We start from the raw sequence: 21,626 nt of genomic DNA, 5'->3' as shown, positions 1-21,626 counted from the left end.
TTATTGATATTTCTCCCGGCAATCTTGATTCCAGCTTGTGATTCTTCCAGCCCAGCGTTTCTCATGATGTACTCTGCATAGAAGTTAAATAAATAGGGTGACAATATATAGCCTTGATGTACTCCTTTTCCTATTTGGAACCAGTCTGTTGTTCCATGTCCAGTTCTAACTGTTGCTTCCTGACCTGCATACAGATTTCTTAAGAGGCAGGTCAGGTGCTCTGGTATTCCCATCTCTTGAAGAATTATCCACAGTTTATTGTGATCCACACAGTCAAAGGCTTTGGCATAGTCAATAAAGCAGAAATAGATGATTTTCTGGAACTCTCTTGCTTTTTCCATGATCCAGCAGATGTTGGCAATTTGATCTCTGATTCCTCTGCCTTTTCTAAAACCAGATTGAATATCTGGAAGTTCACAGTTCATGTATTGCTGAAGCCTGGCTTGGAGACTTTTGAGTATTACTTTACTAGCGTGTGAGATGAATGCAATTGTGTGGTAGTTTGAGCCTTCTTTGGCATTGCCTTTCTTTGGGATTGGAATGAAAACTGACCTTTTCCAGTCCTGTGGCCACTGCTGAGTTTTCCAAATTTGCTGGCATATTGTGTGCAGTACTTTCACAGCATCATCTTTCAGGACTTGAAATAGCTCAGCTGGAATTCCATCACCTCCACTAGCTTTGTTTGTAGTGATGCTTTCTAAGGCCCACTTGACTTCACATTCCAGGATGTCTGGCTCTAGGTCAGTGATCACACTATCGTGATTATCTTGGTCATGAAGCTCTTTTTTGTACAGTTCTTCTGTGTATTCTTGCCACCTCTTCTTAATATCTTCTGCTTCTGTTAGGTCCATACCATTTCTGTCCTTTATTGAGCCCATCTTTGCATGAAATGTTCCCTTGGTATCTCTAATTTTCTTGAAGAGATCTCTAGTCTTTCCCATTCTGTTGTTTTCCTCTATTTCTTTGCGCTGATCACTGAGGAAGTCCTTTTTATCTCTCCTTGCTATTCTTTGGAACTCTGCATTCAGATGCTTATATCTTTCCTTTTCTCCTTTGCTTTTCGATTCTCTCCTTTTCATAGCTATTTGTAAGGCCTCCTCAGGCAGCCATTTTGCTTTTTTGATTTCTTTTCCATGGGGATGGTCTTGATCCCTGTCTCCTGTACAATATCACGAACCTCATTCCATAGTTCATCAGGCAGTCTGTCTATCAGATCTATTCCCTTAAATCTATTTCTCACTTCCACTGTATAATCATAAGGGATTTGATTTAAGTCATACCTGAATGGTCTACTAGTTTCCGTACTTTCTTCAATTTAAGTCTGAATTTGGCAATAAGGAGTTCATGGTCTGAGCCACAGTCCGCTCCCAGTCTTGCTTTTGCTGACTATATAGAGCTTCTCCATCTTTGGCTGCAAAGAATACAATCAATCTGATTTCGGTGTTGACCATCTGGTGATGTCCATGTGTAGAATCTTCTCTTGTGTTGTTGGAAGAGGATGTTTGCTATGACCAGTGCTTTCTCTTGGCAAAACTCTATTAGCCTTTGCCCTGCTTCATTCTGTACTCCAAGGCCAAGATTGCCTGTTACTCCAGGTATTTGTTGACTTCCTACTTTTGCATTCCAGTCCCCTGTAATGAAAATGACATCTTTTTTGGGTGTTAGTTCTAAAAGGTCTTGTAGGTCGTCATAGAACCATTCAACTTCAGCTTCTTCAGCGTTACTGGTTGGGGCATAGGCTTGGATTACTGTGATATTGAATGGTTTGCCTTGAAACCAAACAGAGATCTTTCTGTCATTTTTGAGATTGCATCCAAGTACTACATTTCAGACTCTCTAGTTGACCATGATGTCTACTCCATTTCTTCTAAGGGATTCTTGCCCACAGTAGTAGATACAATGGTCATCTGAGTTAAATTCATCCATTCCAGTCGATTTTAGTTCACTGATTCCCAGAATGTCAAGGTTCACTCTTGCCATTTCCTGTTTGACCACTTTCAATTTGCCTTGATTCATGGACCTGACATTCCAGGTTCCTATGAAATAGACTCATGCTTACTATAATCAGATCTTCTAAAAGAACACAATCCTTGTGACTGTCTTCTGAAGCAGGTCTTAAGAGACTTTCCTGACTTTTAATGATAGAAAAGACCTTCTAGGTGTTATGTAGCTCTTATCCCCCAGAGCTGGGTTGTAGTTGCTTTAGAGAAGCACGTGTTCGAATTTCATATGATTTCTATGTTTTAAAGTCAGTGCTAAGTTTCACAAATGAAGTGACCATCAAGACTTGTAAAGTATGAAAGATAAGCCATTACTATCATTGATTTAGAAAATAACACTGAATAAAATAAAAACATAAATAGAGTTAGTACCTCTAAACCTAGGCTGTTTTATTTCCTAATACTTAGGTAATAATCAGAGACCCATAATAGATATATCTTGACAGATAAACATCTATTTCCATATTAGAACTTTCATTTGTTGTTTTTTTATTTGCTAGGTCATGTCCAACTCTTTGTGACCCCGTGGACTGCATCATGCCAAGCTTCCCTGTCCTTCATAACTTTGCTCAAACTCATGTCCACTGAGCTGGTGATGCCATCCAGCCATCTCATCCTCTGTCACTGCCTTCTCCTCCTGCCCTCAGTGTTTCCCAGCATCAGGGTCTTTTTCATTGAGCTGTCTCTTCACATCAGGTGGCCAAAGTATTGGAGCTTCAGCTTCAGCATCAGTCTTACTCTTGATCAGAGCTTTCACAGATAATCATAATTCTGGAAAAAAATTGTGTAATTTCCTCTAAGTGGAAGGAAGGTTGAACAAATCACTAGTTTCAAATAACTATAGATGGAAACCCAATATCCTCAGCTGCTCTAAATGATATAAATGAAGCTGAGTGAGAGGGCTGAGATGCACCTCTTGCTGGCTTTTGCCCTTGGTCAACCTGCCAAATCCCACCTACTCCTGAGAAAATGTAGTTTATAACATCTGTAACGTCCAGAATAGAGCTAATTGCTATTTTCACAATAAGTTGTTGGTGAAGAGTTAATGACTTGATAAATGGAACTGTTAATTCAATGCAAATTATATGGACAGCCTGTGTCTTTGGTGATATTTATTTACTTAGGCAATGATTATCTAACCATTGCTTCTACAAATTATTAAATCCATATCAAGAATTGTTACAAGTTTTTCTGCCAAGGACTTTTTATTATGAGTGTTCCAATTACACGAAGGAGGAACATGTTTTGAAATTTGATATTAATTTATAAATTAGCTTTATAAATGTACAGTGACTATATGTTCTGTTCTGTCAATGTGTTATATAATTTTTACCTCCTGAAAGTTCAGATTCACTATTTTAGATTATATTTTTTCATTATTTTGTGTTCTAAAGGAGCTATTAAATGAATTCAATTATTTTCTTTTAGTGGATATTTGAAAAGAAAATTGTTGGCTGTCTCTTCAAGTAAAGTAAACATATGCAACAGTAAGGATATCAGTACCATTCAGTGTCTGTAGGCTTCTACTCTTGACTGAATGTTGTTTAATAGTGTTCTAAGGTCATGATTTCTGCTGCAGGTCATCATCATCATTCATATGTATTAAGCGCTTCTAAAGTAATGGGCTATCTGTCTATCGTCTATCTCTGTGCACTCTAAAACCAGAGTTTCATATAATGTCAGATAAGGTAGACAAGTGATCAAATATATTGTCCCATGGAAAGATTGGTAATAGCAGAGTGATCAAGACTGTGGTCAGCCTAAATAATTCAACTTCCTCTGAGGTCTTTGAGGTCTGCAGGCAAATGAATGTGAATTTTTAACTGTCTGCACTCCCAATTTCCCAGTGGAATGAAAAATAGTTCTGAAAAATCATAGCATTTTTTTTCCCCTGCAGAATATACTTACTCCAGAAACAGAAAAAAAATTTAGAAAATTTAAAAATTGTGTTAAAAAGTTTAAAAAGTAGGTGGTAGTATAAGAAAAAATACATAATGCATGGAACTGAATAAAAATTATTAAATTAAAACAATGTGAGCAATGAGTAATGGTCATGATAGTGCTGAAAAAATAAACCATTTAAGAAGATGAAAAGCTAAAGGAGGAGGTTCCTAAGTCAGAGAGAAAAGATGTGATATGGAGGACAGACCCAAAAGATTAAAAAAAAAAAATGACTTATGAAGGAGAAGTCATAATTAAATAAATAATTATAGCACACTGTCCTAAACTTAGAAAGACTTGAATCTTTGGACTGAAAAGATTTGCTGAACATGTCAGTATTCACTTAAGAAATTTATATTTACATATATACTGAATTTTTGTTTTATACTTAAAAGTAAATTTAAAAAATTCTGTAAGGATCCAATTAGGCTACAAAATAGGTTCAGACAAAAGGAAAAGGAATCACACTTGTTTTCATATTTTTCATATAAAAGATATTGGATTAACGGAGAATTTCCTCAGGTCTAAGGACTCATATCTATATGTGAGAACAACAGAAGAGTATTCTAAGATTTCTCATATCCACTTCCTAAAGAAGGTGTTCAAATAAAGGCATAAAAACCATGACTTAATGAAAGAATAAGTTGCTTTTGCAGAGGGTATTGAAGCCAAATAAATAAAGATCTTTCTTACAAATTAATGAAATTTTTAAAATAAATTCTGAGCTAGAAACACATGATTCCATAACAGTAAAAATAAGACACCAATATTTCAAATATTTTTTTAAAACATGAGAAAATGATAGTGGGTCAGTGGGAGGTCTAGGAGGGTGGCATACTGAATCTTCGGTTCTACGCTTTGAAGTTAATAGATTATTTTTTTCTAATTATTATCACTGATTACTAGACAAAATAATGTTAGCTAAATACAAGCATGAATACATTAATATAAAAGTATATCTTTCAGATAGCTAGGAACCAAAGCAAAGAGAATACACATTGAAAAGCTTATGAAACATAATATAATGAATAATTCCACTTTTATAGAAATATTTCATATATATATAAATGTAAATTAAACAAACATTTATAATATTCCATTGAAAGATAATCATCTTTAGGTATTGATGGTAGATTATTACAGATTTTGTATGTTTTTATTTTACATGGTTTCAGCTGCTGCTGCTGCTAAGTCACTTCAGTTGTGTCCAACTCTGTGCGACCCCGTAGATGGCAGCCCACCAGGCTCCCCCGTCCCTGGGATTCTCCAGGCAAGAACACTGGAGTGGGTTGCCATTTCCTTCTCCAATGCGAGAAAGTGAAAAGTGAAAGTGAAGTCGCTCAGTTGTGTCCGACTCTTAGGGAACCCATAGACTGCAGCCTATCAGGCTCCTCCATCTATGGGATTTTCCAAGCAAGAGTACTGGAGTGGGGTGCCATCAGCAGTGACTATTAATTATATGATGATACAAAATAAATAATAGTGACTTCTTTTTACTAATATCAAAATTTAAACTAATTTTACATACATACAATGCCATTACTTAATACTTCTAGAAAAGTTTAGCTAATAGAATATTTTCAGTGACAAATGAAATTAAACCTGATTATTTTGAATTATTTAGTTGAAGTCAGTTACTTTTTAATATATAATGAAAATGGCACTTATTGAAGAAAGAAAGATTTAGCTGTGTATTTATCATATATCCAAGTTAATATATAATGGGAATTGAGAGTAGTTACTGTGTCATGGAAAGAGCCAAGCTGAGTCTTAAAACAGTACTACCATGTAAACACATGCTCTCAACATTACTTAAAGACAAAAATTTCAGAGATTCCATATTCAGGAAAATGTTCAAAACAAGATTAAAGTTAAGTTTCATTTGGTTTTAAGTCTTCCCTTAGGAAAGTACACAAGTTTAGTAAAGAATGTTTTGGGAATGAGCATATCTGATATTATTTACGGCTCTCCGGAGAAGGCAATGGCACCCTACTCCAGTACTCTTGCCTGGAAAACCCCATGGACGGAGGAGCCTGGTCGGCTGCAGTCCATGGGATCTCTGGGAGTTGGACATGACTGAGCGACTTCACTTTCACTTTTCACTTTCATGAATTGGAGAGGGAAATGGCGACCCACTCCAGTGTTCTTGCCTGGAGAATCCCAGGGACGGAGGAGCCTGGTGGGCTGCCGTCTCTGGGGTGGCACAGAGTTGGACACGACTGAAGCGACTTAGCAGCAGCAGTATCTCAGACAGTAAATAATCTGCCTGCAAGGCAGGAGACTTGGATTTGATCCCTAGGTTGGGAAGATACCCTGGAGAAGGGAATGGCTACTGACTCCAGTATTCTTACCTGGAGAATTCCATGAAGAGAGGAGTCTGGTGGGCTACAGTCTGTGGGGTTGCAAAGAGTTGGACAAAGTGAGTGACTATATTATCCACAGATTAATAATTGAATGAGAGATGATGCTTCGAATTTGCTCTGCTTTTACAATTTCACCATGAAAAATTAGGGAAGAGACAACAGATGTCTTTATACTTTTGACATAGCTCAGACGGTAAAGAATCTGCCTGCAATGCAGGAGACTGCAGTTGGATCCCTGGGTTGCAGAATCCCATGGACAGAGGAGCCTGGTGGGCTACAGTCCATAGGGTTGCAAAGAGTCAGACACTACTGAGTGACTAACACTACTACTACTTACACTATTGACGAGAGAGAGTTTATTTCCAATTACCAGATGATTTAAGGCCTGTTGAAAACTGATTTGTCTCCTGGTTGATGGTTTTTTACTAAATGCAAGGAGCTTATTTTAAAAGAAAAGCTAATCTTATGTATTGTCTGTAATTGAAATTGGGTTGAGAAATCAAAATACCTTTGTCTTTAGAAGTTATATTGTAATAGAAACTAAGATTATATTCCAGTCTTTATAAAAGTACACTTTAGTACAAAAATATTGTGTGGTAAACATTGCTTATTCCAAATTTTCCTCAGAAGAGTTAACTAGAAGAAATCATATGAGCTAATTGTGCCAGAATCTAATTTGGTTCATGGAAATTGCATTTGTCACCCGCTTTTCTCTTTCCAATACCCTCCCACCACAGGCTGACTCAATAAATAGGTGGAGCAGGTGTCATTAATTCCAGTGAAATCACAAAATGTTGAATGTTCCCATTGCAAGTCACTACTGGAATTTTATTCTTTAATCCCTATGGAAATTCACCATTCTTTGTTGACTTAAAACTTAGTTGATTCATACAAGAATTTAAATAAAACTTATCTTGTGTTTATGTTTTCCTATTCTGATTGTTAAGGGAAATGAATCAGAGGATAAGAGAAATGGTGATACTTTTTGATCAAAATTCAGGTACAAAACGCTTCTTGCAGTTTATTTCTTTGTTGCATTGGCTAAACATACACTTTTCATTTATTAAGCTTCAGTTCAGTTCAGTCTGTCAGTCATGTCCAACTCTTTGCGACCCCATGAATCGCAGCACGCCAGGCCTCTCTGTCCATCACCAACTCTCGGAGTTTACTCAAACTCATGTCCATTGAGTTGGTGATGCCATCCAGCCATCTCATCCTCTGTCATCCCCTTCTCCTCCTGACCCCAATCCCTCCCAGCATCAGAGTCTTTTCTAGTGAGTCAACTCTTCACATGAGGTGGCCAAAGTATTGGAGTTTCAGCTTTAGCATCAGTCCTTCCAAATAACACCCGGGACTGATCTCCTTTAGAATGGACTGGTTGGATCTCCTTGCAGTCCAAGGGACTCTCAAGAGTCTTCTCCAACACCACACTTCAAAAGCATCAGTTCTTCGGTGCTCAGCTTTCTTCACAGTCCAACTTTCACATCCATACATGACCACTGGAAAAACCAAAGCCTTGACTAGACGAACTTTGTTGGCAAAGTAACATCTCTGCTTTTGAATATGCTACCTAGGTTGGTCATAACTTTCCCTCCAAGGAGTAAGCATCTTTTAATTTCATGGCTGCAACCACCATCTGCAGTGATTAGACTCTAAAATTGGAAGCTATTTTCTTTATAGTTATATCATATATGAAGTTAGTCTTTCCCATGTAAAGTTCTAGAGAAAGATTGGGGAAAGTCTTTATATATATATTTGTTTATAAAAAAGTTGTGGTAAATTCAGAGTTTGAAAACCATTGATTCTTACCCTACAAATGATTCTCTTCTTTTTTGCAGTTAGTCTCCTCTGTCAATAAATTACTTTATCTTATGTGAGTTAAGCATTATCATGACTTTATTATGTAATTAATAAAATAAAACTAGGGGCAAGGGATAGATTGGATGTGATGAACTGTAGCCCATCAGGCTTCTCTGTCCATAGGATTTCCCAGGCAAGAATATTAGAGTGGGTTGCTATTGCCTCCTCCAGGGGAATCTCCCTGACCCAGGGATCAAACCCAGGTCTCCTGCATTACAGGCAGACTCTTTATCTGCTGGGCCATTGGAGAAGCCTGTGTACACACTACTATATTTAAAATATATAGCCAACAAGGACCTACCGTATAACACAGGGAATGCTGATCAATATTCAGTAATAACCTGAGTAACTAACCAAACTGATCACATGGATCACAGCCTTGTCTAACTAAATGAAACTATGAGCCATCCCATGTAGGGACACCCAAGACGGATGGGTCATGGGGGAAATTTCTGACAAAACGTGGTCCACTGGAGAAGGGAGTGGCAAACCGCTTCAGTATTCTTGCCTTGAGAACCCCATGAACAGTATAAAAAGGCAAAAAGGTATGACACTGAAAGATGAACTCCCCAGGTCAGTAGGTGCCCAATAGGCTATTGGAGAAGAGTGGAGAATCGACTCCAGAAAGAATGAAGAGGCTGAGCCAAAGCAAAATCAATGCACAGTTGTGGATGTGAGTGGTGATGGAAGCAAAGCCTGATGTTGTAAAGAACAATATTGCATAGGAATCTGGAATGTTAGGTCCATGAATCGAGGTAAGTTGGAAGTGGTCAAACAGAAGATGGCAGGAGTAAACATTGACATTTTAGGAATCAGCGAACTAAAATGAGCTGGAATGGGTGAATTTAACTCAGATGACCACTACGTCTACTACTGTGGGCAATAATCCCTTAGAAGAAATGGATAGCCCTCATAGTCAATAAAAGAGTCCAAAATGCAGTCCTTGGGTGCAATCTCAAAAACAACAGAATGATCTTGGTTTGTTTCCAAAGAAAACCATTCAACATCACAGTAATCCAACTCTATGCCCCAACCACTAATGCCAAAGAAGCTGAATTGAAAGGTTCTATGAAGACTTACAAGACCATCTAAAACTAACACCCCAAAAGATGTCCTTTTCACCATAGGGGACTGTAATGCAAAAGTAGGAAGTCAAGAGATACATTGAGTAACAGGCAAATTTGGCCTTAGAGTTCAAAATGAAGCAGGGCAAAGCTAACAGAGTTTTACCAAGAGAATGCACTTGTCATTGCAAACATGATATTCCAACACAAGAGATGACTCTACACATGGACAACACCAGATGGTCAACACTGAAACCAGATTGATTATTTTCTTGCAGCCAAAGATATGGAGAAATACAATATAGTCAGCAAAAACAAGACTGAGACCTGACTGTGGCTCAGATCATGAACTGCTTATTATTAAAATTCAGACTTAAATTGAAGAAAGTAGAGAAAACCACTAGACCATTCAGTTCAGTTCAGTCACTCAGCCGTGTCCAGCTCTTTGTGACCCTGTGGACTGCAGCACACCAGGCTTCCCTGTCCATCACCAATTCCCAGTGCTTGCTCAAACTCATGTCTATCGAGTTGGTGCTGTTATCCAATCATCTCATTCTCTGACGTCCCCTTCTCCTACTGCCTTCAATCTCTCCCAGCATCAGAGTCTTTTCCAGTGACTCAGTTCTTCCCATCAGGTGGCTAAAGTATTGGAGTTTCAGCTTCAGCATCAGTTCTTCCAATGAATATTCAGGACTGATTTCCTTTAGGATTGACTGGTTTGATCTTCTTGCAGTCCAAGGGACTCTCAAGAGTCTTCTCCAACACCACAGTTCAAAAGCATTAATTCTTCAGTGCTCAGCTTTCTTTATAGTCCTACTCTCACATCCATACATGACTACTGGAAAAACCATTACTTTGACTAAACGGATCTTTGTCAGCAAAGTAATGTCTCTGCTTTTTATATGCTGTCTAGGTTGAATGCAGTCATGATATTAAAAGATGCTTGTTCCTTAGAAGAAAAGCTATAACCAACCTAGAAAGAAAGTGATAGAAAATGAAGGCACTTAGTCATGTCCAACTCTTTGTGACTCCATGGACTGTAGCCTGCCAGGCTTCTCCATCCATGGGATTTTCCAGGCAAGAGTACCGGAGTGGGTTGCCATTTCCTTCTCCAGGGGATTTTCCTGATCCAGGGATCAAACCCAGGTCTCCTGCATTGTAGACAGATGTTTTACCTCTGAGCCACCAGGGAAGTCCAACCTAGACAGCATATTAAAAGACCATTCAGGTATGACCTAAATCAAATCCCTCATGCTTATACAGTGGAAGTGACAAATACATTCAAAGGATTAGATTTGATAGAACTATTTGATAGAACTAGATTTGATAGAACATAGATCTGAAGAACTATGGACAGAGGTTCATAACATTGTATAGTAGGTAGTGATCAAGACCATCCTCAAGAAAAATAAATGCAAAAAGGCAAAATGGTTGTCTGAGAAGGCCTTACAAATAGCTGAGAAAAGAAGAGAAGCAAAAGGCAAAGAGGAAAAGGAAAGATATATTCATCTGAATGCAGAGTTCCAAAGAATAGCAAAGGGAGATAAGAAAGCCTTTCTAAGTGATCAATGCAAAGAAATAGAGAAAAACAATTGAATAGGAAAGACTATAGTTCTCTTCAAGAAAATTTGAGATACCAAGGAAACATTTTCATGCAAAGATGGGCACGGTAAAGGACAGAAATGGTATGGAATTTAAAAATACAGAAGATATTAAGAAGAGGTGGCAAGAATACATAGAAGAACTATACAAAAAAGATCTTAGTGACCCAGATAACCACAATGGTGTGATCACTCACTTAGAGCCAGACATTCTGGAGTGCAAAGTCAGGTGGACCTTAGGAGGCATCACTACAAAAAAAGCTAGTGGAGATGATGCAATTCCAGTTGAGCTATTTCAAATCCTAAAAGATGACTTTGTTAAAGTGCTGCACTCAATATGCCAACAAATTGTGAAAATTTAGGGGTGGCCAAAGGACTGGAAGACGTCAGTTTTCATTCCAATCCCAAAGAAAGGCAATGTCAAAGAATGTTCAAACTACTGCACAATTGCACTCTCTCACATTAGCAAAGTAATGCTAAAAAATCTCCAAGCTAAACTTCAACAGCATGTGAACCGAGAAATTCCAGATGTTCAAGCTGGAATTGAAAAAGGCAAAGGAACCAGAGATCAAATTGCCAACATCTGTTGGATCATAGAAAAAGCAAGAGAATTCCAGAGAAACATCTGTTTCTCCTTCATTGACACCACTAAAGCCTTTCAGTATGTGGATCACAACAAACTGGAAAATTTTTAGAGATGGGAATACCAGACCACCTTACCTGACTCCTGAGACTGTATGAAGGTCAAAAAGCAACAGTTAGAACCATACATGGAACAACAGACTAGTTCCAGTTTGGGAAAGGAGTACATCAAGGCTGTATATTGTCACCCTACTTATTTAACTTATATGCAGAGTACATCATGTAAAACACAGGGCTGGATGAAGTACAAACTGGAATGAAGATTGACAGGAGAAATATCAATAACCTCAGATATGCAAATCACACCACCCTTATGGCAGAAAGCAAAGAGGAACTAAAGAGGCTTTTGTTGAAAGAGGGAAGCAAAAAAGCTGGCTTAAAACTCGATTAAAAAATGAAGGTCATGGCATCTGATTCCATCACTTCATAGCAAATAGATAAGGAAACAATGGGAACAGATACAGACTTTATTTTCTTGTGTTCCAAAATCACTGCAGATCAGGTGACTGCAGCCGTGAATTTAAAAGATGCTTGCTGGGAAAGATTGAAGGCGGGAGGAGAAGGGGACGACAGAGGATGAGGTGGTTGGATGACATCACCAACCCAATGGACATGAGTTTGAGTAAACTCTGGGAGTTGGTGATGGACAGGGAGGCTGGGTGTGCTGAAGTCCAAGGAGTCGCAAAGAGTCAGACAAGACTCAGTGACTGAACTGAACTGCTCCTTGGAAAAAAGCTATGACCAACCTAGACAGCATATTAAAAAGCAGAGACATTACTTTGCCAACAAAGGTCCATCTAGTAAAGCTATGGTTTTTCCAGTAGTCATTTATGGATGTGAGAGTTGGACTATAAAAAAAGATGAGTGCCGAAGAATTGATGCTTTTGAACTGTGGTGTTGGAGAAGACTCTTGAGAGTCCCTTGGACTGCAAAAGACCAAACCAGTCAATCCTGTAGGAAATCAGTCCTGACTATTCATTGGAAGGACTGATGCTGAAGCTGAAGCTACAATACTCTGGCCATCTGATGCAAAGAACTGAGTCACTGGAAAAGAGCCTGATGCTGGGAAAGATTGAAGGTGGGAAGATAAGCAGATGACAGTGGATGAGATGGTTGGATGGCATCACTGACTCGATGGACATGAGTTTGAGCAAGCTCCGGGAGTTGGTGATGGAAAGGGAAGCCTGGTATGCTGTAGTTCATGGGGTCTCAAAGAGTCATACACAACTGAGGACTCAACTGAACTGAATAATCTAAGTGGGAAAAGAATTGTAAATATATATATATTATATATATATATATATATATGTATATCTGAATCACTTTGCTGTGTATCTGAATCCAACACAACATTGTTAATTAACTATGATCCAATATAAAATAAAAATTGAGGAAAATTAAATGAAATCACAAATACCTGTGTGTGTACATAATCCATTTTCTGTGTTCTAATCCTTAAACTTAATTTTAGCCCTTGATTTAGGCCTCTGTTTTATTAATTCAAGTTACTAAACTTACACTGATTGTGGAAACTGCCTGGTTTAATGAAGCAAACCTGGATTCTGGAGGAAGCCTCCCTTAGTTTTAAGCTTACATCTCCAACTCTATCATATATTAGTATGATATGTCATTGAAAAAATTAGGAAAAGTTAAAAGGTTCAGATTCTTCATTTATAAATGGGGAAAACATAAATAATTCATAGGAATGTTTGGAGAATTTAATAAGACAATATATTTTAAATACTTGATATGATATTTAGTTCATGGTTAGTATATAACAGTTTCTTCTGCTTCTGATCATCCTTTGTTGAAATTTCGAATCAGCTGTGAAATAAATGTTCTAAAGCAGGCACAAAAAGTCAAAACCTAGACAAAAATTTGACAGATCCAAAAAAGTCAGTATCTGGACACTCCAATTGATCACAATTGTGGTAGCTGAGATAGATACTATCTTTCTCTCTCTTTTGCAAGTGACTTTGGGAGAATTATTAACCACTCATAAATATTTTCAATTTTAAAATGAGCACTCTATGTCATCCAGGGTTTAGGTAAATGTCCAGACTCATCAGATCAGATCAGATCAGATCAGTCACTCAGTCGTGTCCGACTCTTTGTGACCCCATGAATCGCAGCATGCCAGGCCTCCCTGTCCCTCACCAACTCCCGGAGATCACTGAGACTCACGTCCATCGAGTCAGTGATGCCATCCAGCCATCTCATCCTCTGTCGTCCCCTTCTCCTCCTGCCCCCAATCCCTCCCAGCATCAGAGTCTTTTCCAATGAGTCAACTCTTCCCATGAGGTGGCCAAAGTACTGGAGTTTCAGCTTTAGCATCATTCCTTCCAAAGAAATCCCAGGGCTGATCTCCTTCAGAATGGACTGGTTGGATCTCCTTGCAGTCCAAGGGACTCTCAAGAGTCTTCTCTAACACCACACTTCAAAAGCATCAATTCTTCAGCGCTCAGCCTTCTTCACAGTCCAACTCTCACATCCATACATGACCACAGGAAAAACCATAGCCTTGACTAGATGGACCTTTGTTGGCAAAGTAATGTCTCTGCTTTTGAATATGCTATCTAGGTTGGTCATAACTTTCTTTCCAAGGAGTAAGCGTCTTTTAATTTCATGGCTGCAGTCACCATTCACAGTGATTTTGGAGCCTAGAAAAATAAAGTCTGACACTGTTTCCACTGTTTCCCCATCCATTTCCCATGAAGTGATGGGACCGGATGCCATGATCTTCATCTTCTGAATGTTGAGCTTTAAGCCAACTTTTTCACTCTCCACTTTCACTTTCATCAAGAGGCTTTTGAGTTCCTCTTCACTTTCTGCCATAAGGGTGGTATCATCGGCATATCTGAGGTTATTGATATTTCTCCCGGCAATCTTGATTCCAGCTTGTGTTTCTTCCAGTCCAGCGTTTCTTATGATGTACTCTTCATATAAGTTAAATAAACAGGGTGACAATATACAGCCTTGACGAACTCCTTTTCCTATTTGGAACCAGTCTGTTGTTCCATGTCCAGTTCTAACTGTTGCTTCCTGACCTGCATACAAATTTCTCAAGAGGCAGATCAGGTGGTCTGGTATTCCCATCTCTTGAAGAATTTCCACAGTTTATTGTGATCCACACAGTCAAAGGCTTTGGCATAGTCAATAAAGCAGAAATAGATGATTTTCTGGAACTCTCTTGCTTTTTCCATGATCCAGCGGATGTTGGCAATTTGATCTCTGGTTCCTCTGCCTTTTCTAAAACCCGCTTGAACATCAAGAAGTTCATGGTTCACATATTGCTGAAGCCTGGCTTGGAGAATTTTGAACATTACTTTACTAGCGTGTTAGATGAGTGCAACTGTGTGGTAGTTTGAGCATTCTTTGGCATTGCCTTTCTTTGGGAGTGGAATGAAAACTGACCTTTTCCAGTCCTGTGCCACTGCTGAGTTTTTTGTATATATATTAATATGAGCAGTTTTTCTATGTAAATAATACCTCAATAAAGCTTTAAAAACCCAGTAAATAAAATATGGTGAAACAGCGAGTTATCCAGATTATCTGCCTTAATTTTAAGGAATTTATTTGTATAAAACTTTAGTGTATTTTCTCAATATTTATCAGTTCTTTCAATATTTATCAAAGTAGAGAAATGCCTGGGGTTAAAATACAGGAAAAATACTGTTGAAAATTATATTTAGTGGAGTAATTTAAAATTATAATTGCTCACAGAAGGTAAGGGCTTAACTGGTATCTCAGACAGTAGAGCGTCTGCCTGAAGTGCGGGAGATCCGGGTTCAATCCCTGAGTTGGGAAGATCCCCTGGCGAAGGAAATGGCAACCCACTCCAATGTCTTTACCTGGAAAATCCCATGGAAAGAGGAGCCTGGTAGGCTATAGTCCATAGGGTCTCAAAGAGTCGGACATGACTTCACTTTCACTTTCACAGAAGGTAACTGAAGCCAAGACTGCTGTGTATAAATCAGTTATTTACTACAGAAATAATGATATGTAACAAACAGCTACCCACGCCCCCACCTCTTTCAACTCAATAGGTTATAACAACAACCTTATTCTCACACACACAGAATTGTAGGCCAGTTTCTAATCAGATGATCTAGGGTTGGATAAACTGAGTGGTTCTGTGGGTTGCCTGGTTTTGATTTCAGGCTCTTATCTGCTCAGGATTTGTTCTACTTCACATATCTCATTCCTTCTTGAGCCGTGACCTTTTCAAGGTGAAGGAAGAAATACCAAGGGAAGCCAAAAATTCCCACATTTAAAACTTCTACTTTTGTCACTTCTGCTAGCGTTCCTTTGAACTAAGCAAATCACATGGCCAAAGACAAGATCAGTAAGTTTGGGAAATACATACTGCTCACACTCCTGAGAAATGTCAGGAGTCTGCAAATGCAAAGTCATATGACAAAAGGTATGAAGAGAGTGAAAACGTGGGAAGACTGGTCCAACATACTATGGTGTTCATGAAAGTTTTTTTCCTAAGAAAACACTCAGCTTATATTTCCCTTACAGATTGGTGGTCCTATGTAACGGAGAGATGCAAGTGAAATGTGGTTAGAAGTGATAAAAGCTATTTCTATGCTTGGCTCATATGAAGCTTCTCGTACTATCCTCCATGTTTTCTCTTTTTTTCACCAGATGACTGAATGTGGAGGAGACCTGGGACCTAGAATAATATGCCTGAGTTTTAAAATGGAAGGAATCTGGACTCTCATTTTATATAATAGAGTCTCTAAATCAGTGTACAACATTACAGGAAAAAAACAAAACAACAACAACAAAACTTTTATTGTATGAGTCTTCTCAGATTTTCAGCAATATTTGTGATAGTAGCCAGTCTATCTGTATGTTACTCTGTAACACCTGTAACTCTGTAACATGATGACTCTGTAACATCTTAAACTCTATTCTAAATATTAAAATATCTAAAATAATTTTACTCATGATGCAAATAAGAGAAAGTGATCAACCTTTACAATGTCATTAAGAATGAGATGGATCTAGTAGGGTAGGGCTCCAGAGTTACTTCATGTGGTTAACTGAGGGTAGAGTGTGGTTACAGACTTGCTGTTTAGTTGCCGAGCTGTGTCCAACTCTTTTGTACCCCAAGGTCTGTAGCCTGCCAGGTTACTCTGTTCATGAGATTTCCCAGGCAAGAATACTGGAGTGGGGTGGTTTGCCATTTCCTTCTCCAGAGCATCTTCCCAACCCAGGGGTCAAACCATGTCTCCTGCATTGCAGGGGGATTCTTTACCACTAAGCCATCTGGGTAACCCTGATTACAGAATTAGAAGGCTGTTTTTCATAATGATAAGATGGATTTCACTGGATGCTTATGACTATTTGAAGGTGTTATTTCACATTGATGTATTTGAGATAAGTGGTTGGTAAAAACTTTGAAGAACTGTTGGTAAATTTTACTTTTTAATTTAATTACTCTCCAAACCAAAATCAATGCATACACATGGCAAGAAATTAAAGTTGCCTAAAAGAATATACAGTGAAAAGCTATGTCTCCTTGCCTTCTTTCCAGATATAACCAAGCTAATGATTTCATATGTAAATTCTCAAAATATTTTTCTGTGTATATACCTTGCATTTGTCTTGTGATGACTTTTGATGCCATATGAATACTGAACCTGATACTTGTAAGAATTGAATGCTAGACTACACCTTTTTCGTCCACTGCTATATAACTCATGCCAGATGGTACCTTGACAATATCTGAGGTGATGCTGTGTGACAGTACCTATTGTGACAATCAGAATTTATGCTTCAAAGATTGTATGACTTGCAGAAGATGCCAAATTTCCATCTAACCAAAAATATTATGTTCACTTTCAATGCAGTGTTAACATTCAGATTTACATTGATTCATTTCTACTTGGGAATATAGCATGGAATTTATGGAATTTATGTTTTCTGTAGCAAAATTATGTGTGATTGCAAGTAAAATTATGTAATTTCTGTGAGTAGAACAAAGGTGTACAATCTGAATCTAAGCTACTCCACTCACTCTTCTGTAAGCACCCTGGTTTAGAGCATATTTCCCTTCAAGTGATAGTCTTTTGTGAACCTGTACATCTACTCTTGGTAGAAGGGGCCTGAGAGTCTAGTTTCTGAAGCTGAAAAGCCACGGTTAGTATGAGGAGAAATTACAAGAGGTCATTTTACCATTGGAGTCCAGATGGCTTTGAAATTTTGAAGAAGCTTGGTGTGGAGGCTTGTTTGGAATTAAGGGCAGATTTGAAACCATATGGGACTATTTTAGTCTAGGAAAGTTAAAATTTATAAAGATGAAAATAAACCCAGTCTTGAGCAGTGGCTTAGGGAGGAGTAATCCCCCAGAGTTCAGAATACTGGGTTCTTGGCTTCCTGTTATAAAAATGTGAGTGCCTTCGGCCTCCTCCCCTCTTGTCCCCTTTTGCGGCCTCCTGTGACCTTCCATCACTTTGTTTGCAGTTTGCTTTTTCTGAATGAGGACTTTATAATTTTATTGTTTACTGTCTGTGATGCAGGAGCCATTACTGTCAGGTCTGTTGAAAGGCTTCAATGAAAAGGGTCAGTGTAGTCATTTGTTTTTTATGGAACCTTCTCTCTGTGCTGGCAAAGTCCTAAATCATACCCTTATTCTATTAGACAAAGTGATAGACAAAATGGGTATTTAAAATAGGGGAAATAAAACATCACTCAAAATCCCTAACAGAATTATTTATTTTACTCTCACCTTTAATCACAAGTAGAATTATTCTTTATTAACAAATACAGTGAATCTGAGCTTTTAGCTGAGCATTTAGTGGAACATCTACTCAGTAAGCTTTGCTTATGTTGCAGACAGCTACCCTGAGGAGTGATTTGAATTTAAATGTGATTCCCTTATTAGTTTCTGCTAACTGCAAATATCCCAGGCACTTAATTAAGTGGCTGAGTAATGTATGAATGCTCACTTCTGCTTGTCATGCAGAACAAAGTGATGTATTTATATTCCATGCACAATATGAAATTTAATGACACGGGCAACAGTAATTTAGAAAACCTTTGTTTTTATTGTCCTTGTTTTTGCTTAAGCAATTTCTCCGCTTTGTCATAGTTTGGCCAGGACAGTGATATAAGACTTCATCCAAATGTTAGCTGCTGGCAGGTGACATTTGCTAATAAACCAGAGGTTCTTCTGTGCCATCTAATGACTTAAAACTTTGGTCGGTTTTCATTAACTATGCTATTTTGTTTTTGTTCCTTACTCTAAATTTTAATTTAATAGCAGGGAACAATTACTTTATGTGGCTGTTTAGCCACTGCAACACAAAGGAAAAGGTAGCTTCTGTTAGGATTTGAATTAACATACAGGGTTGCAAACTAAACAAATAAAAAACAACCAGTACTAATTTTTTTAACACTAGATTGTGAGGAGCAAAATACTGAGGCCAAGTCGCCTGACAAGCATTTCAGGGAACCCCTTGAATAAATCGTTTTTTATTTGCTTCAGGGATCCAAAAATGCCAAGAGATTTTTGATTGGCATTCAAGGTCAATCCCAAAGCTGGAATCCTATTTTCCCTCTATCCCAGTCTTTCTGGATCTCCCACACACATAATACTTCAAATAGCTCTATATTAAATGTTTATGTTTTGTCATTTTAAACTGGGCTGTATGTGGTTATTTGGACAGTGGTGTGACTAGTCAGATGGTGCTATTGTGGTGCAAAGCAGAAGGAATTCATATTCTCCCTATTTCAGCTCCTTGGGTCCACATGTGGGGTTGGGAGGCTCCTTTAATTAGAGTCTCAGCTCTGTCTGTCTGTTCTGGAAATCCTGGCTTCAATTAGTCTAGTCGCTTTATTTAGACAGTTTCATTTGTTTCCTAATGGAATTAGGTGGGTGGTGAATTGGGTCAAAGTTGTATCGTATTACTTTCTGATATAAAACGTACTTTATATCCTGTGCAAAATTCTGTACCACAAGAAAGTGAAATGTTCATCTGAACTATAATTTCTCACTGGATGGGGGAACTGCGTGTAAACTATGGAGGCTTGCTTTTACTTACCTGCATCATCTCTTGTCAGCTTCAGTCGCACGCTACCCATGCCAACCCTAACCAAGGGAAAATGACGGCAGGCTGCTGGGAGAATGCTGCTGCGCAGTTCTTGACAGAGAAGCCCTACTGCCTGTTAAATTCTTGGCAGTGCGTTCCTTGATGCCTCAATAATCATAAACCACCATTTGGTGTGAAAGGATTCTTCCATTCCGAAATTGGTAGTTTTATTTAAAAATATATCAGTCTTACATTTCTGCTTCTTTCTTATCAAACCCTGATTTTAAGTGTGCTGACAAGTCACGAAGCAAGGGAGTGGGGAAACACTGGCAGCAAAAATGGCAGAAATTGTTCTAATCTCCTAATTTCTGTGCACCTGCATTTGATGGGCTTTCTCTTGCTAGCTCTGACATCAAATCTGTCTCAGCCCCTTCAGCCACTCTGACCTCACCATATGCCCCTGACTGGAGAGAAGCCCAGCTTGGCTGCCTGTGATCAGAGTCCACATATGTTGAGAGAGGGACCCCAGAAGATGGTTGACAGTATTCCTTTAGCCAGTAATCCCTTCAGGGAGATGAAAGGTGCTCCCTTGTGCCTGCTCTTATGTTACATACTGTATTCAAACCCCAGCTAAAAGTGACCAATGCAAGCTATGGCAGTTTACCTTGACCCTCCAGCTATAGGGCTCACACCACTCTTGGCAGATAAATATCCTCTTTTTTTCTTTTCTCCTTTTCCTTTGTATAAAGAGTATCTCTCAATATTCAACTAATCAGCAGTGACAACCCCCATTTGACTGTTCACTTCTCTAGTGAGGCTTCCAGCTTTCAAGCATCAAGATCAGTGAGATTCTCTTCTGGGTGGGCCAGTTTGTTTCTCAGTGACATGAGAGCATTGCCTGCAGTGTGCACTGGGTGAGGCTTGTCAGTTGAGATCTAATGTTGCTCTTTTGATGATTATTTTCCAACTATTTCTACAAACTGAAGAGACTAGAAATATGTATCCTGTTTTTTTATCTCCTGCAAATAAGCACATTGAATTATTTTTTATTTGGACATCTGAGCATATCATAAGAGCAGAATATCAGGATTGGAAAGATGCCTAAATGTTCAGTCCATGCATCCACCTGGTGCTTAAATCCTAGCCATAGTACTCTCCTAAATGTCATCTTTTCATACTGTTAAAAAGCAGAGAGATTACTTTGCTGACAAAGGTCTGTCTAGTCAAAGCTATGGTTTTTCCAGTAGTCATGTCTGGATGTGAGAGTAGGACTATAAAGAAAGCTGAGTGCCAAAGATTTGATGCTTTTGAACTGTGGTGTTGGAGAAGACTCTCGAGAGTCCCTTGAACTGCAAGATCAAACCAGTCCATCCTGTAGAAAATCAGTCCTGAATATTCATTGGAAGGACTGATGCTGAAGCTGAAGCTCCAATACTTTGGCCACCTGATGCAAAGAACTGACTTCTTAGAAAAGACCCTGATGCTGTGAAAGATTGAAGGCATGAGGATAAGGGGATGACAGAGGATGAGATAGTTGGATAGTATCACTGACTCAATGGACATGAGTTTGAGCAAGCTCCAGGAGTTGGTGATAGACAGGGAAGCCTGGTGTGCTGCAGTCCATGGGGTCGCAAAGAGTTGGATATGACTGAGTGACTGAACTGAACCAAACTGAAATGTCATCTAGCGTAGGTTTGAATGCTGTCAGTACCAGGGGACTCATATTCTTCAAAATCATCCAATTCTATCTTTGGATAATGATGTAAACAGGGTGACTGTACTCTAACACACAAGTACAAACACACACACACACTGAGCCCTTGCCAGTAAATCACCTCTCCTTTTCTTGAGTTGCATAATTGTAAACTGAATCATAGATGTAAAATGAACACTTACCAGTTCTTGTTAAGTCCAGTTCCAGCTTTCCATTCCAACCTATCAAGATATTTTTATTCTAATCTGATATCCAGGCTATTTATTCTCTCCTTATTTGTCATCTACAAATGTAATTGGCATGTGCATACCATGAGACAATATAGACTAATACATAAGTGGCATTGGAGGTGAGAAGAGTCTGGGTTCCAAACCTAGCACTGCTACTACATAACCAGTT

This window comes from Bubalus bubalis, chromosome 20, assembly GCF_019923935.1.
Source record: "Bubalus bubalis isolate 160015118507 breed Murrah chromosome 20, NDDB_SH_1, whole genome shotgun sequence".
In the NCBI taxonomy this organism is placed as follows: domain Eukaryota; kingdom Metazoa; phylum Chordata; class Mammalia; order Artiodactyla; family Bovidae; genus Bubalus; species Bubalus bubalis.
The sequence above is the reverse complement of the archived record's forward strand: the minus strand, read 5'-3'. Positions refer to the sequence as shown.